Source organism: Diceros bicornis, chromosome X (assembly GCF_020826845.1).
Source record: "Diceros bicornis minor isolate mBicDic1 chromosome X, mDicBic1.mat.cur, whole genome shotgun sequence".
Classification (NCBI taxonomy): domain Eukaryota; kingdom Metazoa; phylum Chordata; class Mammalia; order Perissodactyla; family Rhinocerotidae; genus Diceros; species Diceros bicornis.
In genome coordinates, this window is record NC_080781.1 from 135,882,115 (window position 1) to 135,887,878 (window position 5,764).

The 5,764-nt window shown below is 39.7% G+C and overlaps 1 non-coding gene across 1 annotated transcript; it reads right to left on the reverse strand.

The window, feature by feature from the left end:
- Positions 1-2,038: 2,038 nt before the first annotated feature.
- LOC131401515 (U6 spliceosomal RNA) lies at positions 2,039-2,142 on the reverse strand. The gene has a single exon (XR_009217714.1). It is a non-coding gene; the product is annotated as a U6 spliceosomal RNA (small nuclear RNA).
- Positions 2,143-5,764: the final 3,622 nt, after the last annotated feature.

Consider the following 5,764-nt stretch of genomic DNA (forward strand, 5'->3'; position numbering starts at 1 on the left):
AGGCTAAGGAAATTTGACTTCACGCAGAAGCTAGAAGCAGTTTAAGAACGTTCTTGGAGGCCGGCCCTGTGGCTTAGCGGTTAAGTGCGCGCGCTCCTCTGCTGACGTCCTGGGTTCGGATCCCGGGCGCGCACTGAGGCACCGCTTCTCCAGCCATGATGAGGCCGCGTCCCACATACAGAAACTAGAAGGATGTGCAGCTATGACACACAACTATCTACTGGGGCTTTGGGGGAAAAAAAGGAGGAGGATTGGCAATAGATGTTAGCTCAGAGCCGGTCTTCCTCAGCAAAAAAAAAAAAAGGAGGAGGATTGGCATGGATGTTAGCTCAGAGCTGATCTTCCTCACAAAAAAAAAAAAAAAAGAACATTCTTGGGCGAGGAGTAATCCCAGTTTCTCCACCCCATAGCATTGCTATGAGAATCATAACACTGTATGCAAAAGTCAGTTCGAACCTGGAAAGTCTTGGTAGTTGAAAGGGATTCTCATCATTATTTTAAATGTGTAGTTACATGATTATTGACTTCTCTTTGAGTTGCTAGAAGGGCTGTTTTTGATCTAGAAACATCTGTCTCTTCAAAGGTCACCTGGAGAGACTATCCAGTATCCACAGACAACACTCATTGGTTTCTTCATCTCTTGTTCTTGGGTAAGAAAATGCTTTTTACCTTTTACAATTTTTTATACTGTTATATTTTACTGTGCACTTGTAATCTAATGGAAGTAAGAGTCCTCTGTGTTTTGAAACTGATTGGCAAGTTGTAAGTGATTGGGGGAAAATCTAAGTAATGAGCTACATTTTTAAATAATAATAACACCTGAATTACTCAATAGTTCCTTCAGTCAAGACATGCTCAGTCAGATTTACAGCACAGGTCAAGATGTAACATCAGTCAAGTAGTCACAGTTGACTCTTAACACTAGTGAATTGACCACATGTGAAATTGTGTAGCAAGGATAATAAAAATATCTGTTTACAGATGCCCTTGATTTTCACCAGCTACAGATTTGAAATGCAAATCATATTTTATCTTAAGGGATTCTACTTGGTCACTCTAAATGTAGCACTCTAACCATTTCACTGAGAGAATTATAAAATCAAGTGAAGGAAAGAAAAGATGTTTTGGTTTTGATAAATTGGAGATTTTAGATCAATGAGGCGCACGTGCATGTGTGTGTACATGCATGTGAACTCAGTTGTAGAACAAATGCAAACAGAACTGAACTTGAATGTTAGTTTTTTTTGCATCTAATTTTATATATATATAGCTATGTATAGGATCATATTCTCTCATAAATGAAAAATCAGTCTACATATTTGCTTGGAACTGTGATGTATGAAATTCATGAACTTCATTGTATAGAGGTAGATCTTAACATCATCTTTAGGGCTTATATCAAGGCCACTGGACAAGGTAGCATCAGTATCATCTATTTATTGCAATCACATCTATTTATTGCAATAAATTTAATTTGATATTTAGGTTCCCTGGCAACTTTGATATTTCTGTAATGAAAAAGTGAACAGATATGAGAAATAGGTTTATAAATCTTAGGATGTAACAATTATACTCATTCTCACCTATTTCTTTCTAAGGGAGCATTTTCCCAGGTATGCAGCTGGTCAATTCCACAAATATATTTTCAAAAATTGCATGGAACTTACATGTCTTTCATGCCAAGTTACTCATTTTGTAAAAATATCTCAATAGAAACACAAATTGCCCTAGTGCAGCCTTGAAATTCCATAGTGGGAATATTCCCTTAGTATTGGAATTCCGCGGTTGTGGTACACCTGGTGAATAGACTTTACCTTGTTTCTGGCTTAAAAGTTACTTAGATGTTAGGGATTAAGGACGTAGTAATTTATGGTTCATATTGTTTCCACGAAGGAGAACATTATCGTACATAGATAATTCTGGGAGAGATACATTTGTAACGCACAATCTTTGCAATTGTTCTTTTTATGTTGGAAGAAAGTCTTTTCTGTTTTCTTTTTTGTTAATTTCAGCTTCATTGAAGTATAATTGACATATAAAAATTATGGAACACTTCACTAATTTATATGTCATCCTTGCGCAGGGGCCATGCTAATCTCTGTATCATTTCAGTTTTAGTATATGTGCTGCCAAAGCGAGCACGCCTTGCAATTGTTCTTTAAAAGAAAGGTTAGGTGAGAGTCCTTTATCCTTAGGTTGTGTCCCAGGTGTTTGGACAGGCTATGCTGGAGACCATTTGGGGAGCACCTTGGACTGAAACCAGTAAAACTATTAAAAATGACCTCTGTGGTTACCACATTCACCTTTCCTTGGACCCTTCATAATCTTTGGAGGGATCCCAGACTGGTATTCTTATCCCAGAGCGCATTGAATATTTACTGTTAGGTTTTCAAAGTTTCCTTTCTGTCATTTGTAAGCTAAAATGCATCATGCCATCGAAGATGCTTGAGGATGGGAGGTAAAGCAAAGCAAAGGCACACTGAAGGCATCTTGGAGGTTCCCAGTGCTCCTGAACCTGTGACAAGCACTGAGATGTCCTTCAGTCAAGAGAGCTGCTTCACTATATTTGACTCTGCATTTTCCAAATGTACCCAACCAAGGAACACTTCATTTTTATTGTTGTTTCATACCTATTAACATCCTTTGGTGTTAGTGTTCTGTGGGAGCAATGACCTTTAGGGAAGTCTGGGTTACTCATATGAGACCATTTCCTAGATGTGAGCAATAGCATCTGGCCCCAGCATTCTTGAACTCCCCAGGCATAAGATTTACCGGCCATTTCTGAGCAAGAAGAATACCAGTGGTTAATTGCAACTTCGAACTTCCTAGGATAACTGACCATGAATGTTGGCACTGATTTAGGCTCCAGCAGGTTTGAAGGTAGCGAAAACTCCTGGGCTATCTCTAGGAGGTTCAGAAACTGGCCTTTAAGGCTTAGCACTTTCTCTGCTGCAGAGATGATGGAAGACAACCCCAGCCCCTGAAACCGAGAATGAGATTTGTTGACATAGTCCCTTGTGCTCTTAGAAGCTGCTGCACAAGGATGATATTCACCAGAGATATCTCCCCTCTCCCTCTCCACTGAGTGGCTTTGAGAGGATGGACTTTGGCAATTGAGTCCATGTCCTTGGGGAGGAAGTGTGGGGACCAGCATAGCATCTGTGCCAAACGAAGTGCGTCCTTCCCTTCCAAGGAAGCCAGGAGGGTGTGCTGCTTCAGAGAAGAGTTAAAAAAAATGAGTTTCAGAATATGTTATTTGATTTTTTTTTTCTTTTTGAAGAATCATCTGTTGAGCCATTTGGGTCATAGACCAAATCCAATTCCGTATTTCTGAGAACCCATCTTTTTTACTGTAGAAAAATGAGTTTGTCTATGGTTTGACAAATTAACTTTTCTTTAAGGAAACACTAAAAAATAATTTTCCCATTCTGTGAAATTTTAAAATCCTTAGCATCAACTTTCAGTGAGTTTTCTTTTCAATGAATATGATTGGAATTCTATTTAATACATAATTTTAAATTTTACAAAGTCAGCACCTATTTATATTGCTTATAAGGTAGATCTACTGAGGACAATTTCATACCAGATGTTTATCTTATGAGCCAGTAAAGGCTCAAAAGCAAAAATTTGAAAGTTTAACATAAGCCTCTTACTTAGTTGTGGTATAGGTGGCCATTTTTATAAAATATTTGAATTAGGTGTGTGACTAGAATAACTTTTAGTTTCTATAAATTCTAATATAATGGGTAATGAAGTTTTATCCCTACATGAATAATAATGGAAGAATTGTTAAAGTGTTATGCATATCTGTAGAATCCAAATCGAATGATAAGTTATTACTCAGATTTTGTAAAGAGCAAAGAAATAACTCTGTAGAAAGACTAAAAGCCATAGGCATTTTAGGGAAGGCGGCATATGGAAATGGACATGAGGTAGCCTGGGGATAATCTTCATTCAACTCTTAATTTTTTACATAGTCGTTTGCAAATTCCAATGCTTTCATCAATATTAAAGCATGATTATTTCATTTATTCACTCATTCAATAAAAAAATTGGGGTGAAAGTGAGGATGGAGAATGGGAAATCCAGGGGAGATGTGCAGGCAAGGAATAGCTTCTCTATTAGCAACTCAGTTTAGGAGCTGGTGTCCCCCTGAAGTCCCCACTTGTGGCCCATCCTATCCCTGCATGCCCAGGACCCGGGGACAGATCCTAGGGAGCTTGGGTGCTGAGTTGCTCCTGTGCACAGGCCCTCAGGCGTCCAGGACCCCTAGGCCTGTGTAGACAAGGTCTCTCACGACCAGCAGGCCATTTTCTGGGGTCAGCGGTTACCCGCACGGAAAAAATAAAGAGCTTCTCTTCTCTTCTCCTGGAATTTTAGAGGCTGTACTTTACTGCTTTACATTAATTTTATTATTAGACAAGATTACGCACGTTGCTTTTCCTCACTGGATTGAAATTGAAGTTCTATTGAAATATAACAGATCAAAGTAGTTTTTCTTTGATAATGGTTTGCTTTCCTCTGCTCTGTGACACTTTCAGGTCTACTTTCTCCGTGGTTCTAAGAATGACAACCTGAGCTTCCCACTACCCAGCGAACCCTGAGATTTACTATGGCAGAGTTCAGGGGGTGGCATTTAATAAAAAGCATGATTACTTTCACCTGGGTGCTCCACTGCTACCTATAAAGTCAGATTGTGGCTTCTGTGCCACTGCTCCTGTGTTCTCTCTGTGCTCCTCATCTCTGTTCCCTCCTCTCAGCTTCCAGAGCACTTTATGTGAATTTAAATTTCACCACTTTCGACCTCGTATTCTAGTTCGTTATCTATTTACAAATCTGATCTCTCAAAGGGAAGTCCATATCAACTTCATCTCTTTATCCCCCAGAGTCTGCCATAGCCTCCACACTTAGAAAATGTCTATCAAATGTCAAATGAATGAATGGGATTTGACTTACACACAACTCTTCGGGAAAGGTATGTTATCTGATGAGGGGAAGCATTCCTTTGCTTCCGCAGTTGAGTGTCTACTTTTTACTAAGAGCTATCTGGTAAAGAGAACCAGGATATTAGGATATAGGATGTTCTCCTCTTGACCTTTTCCCTTTAATATCTCCCCTTTATTCCTTTTCTTACAGATGAACTATCAATTGCACTTTGTGAGTTTCTCGTTCTTCATTTTCAGTAAATTCTTGGGTTGATTCTTTTAGAGATGAAGCAATATTGGAACATGGGGAGTAAATGATGAAAAAGGAGAGGGGAAAAGAGCAGGATAGAAGAAGAAAGTGTCCATTGACTAAGCCTGGAAAGAGAGGCAATGCACAGCTACCTCTGTTAGCTGATTTATGCGCAGTATCAATGAGTAGCTGAAACAGATGGGACAGAGCTATGATGTGTGAAGGACAGATGGAAATTTTTCTGTGTAAATATCTGACTCTAGAAGACTTCAGGGGCAATATTCTCAACAATGTGTTCTTGGGTCTTGAGTGAGTCTAAGAGTATTAGCCTTGGTTTGATGCCGTGGTCCACTTGGATAATGACAGCAAAAAACACCCAGAGGGGCTCTCGGAGAGCTCTTGGTTGGGAGAGAGTTGGATTAGGGGCTTGGAACCCATGATCTCCAACCACCGGAGGGAGGAGAGGTGGGAAGGAGTCGATGGAATGCACTGCAGGATTCCTACTGCCTACAAAGTGCTGGTGCTGCTGCACTTCAGCCTTGATGCTCTCTAGAGTCTTGAAGTACACTGGACTGTCACTCTTTGCTAT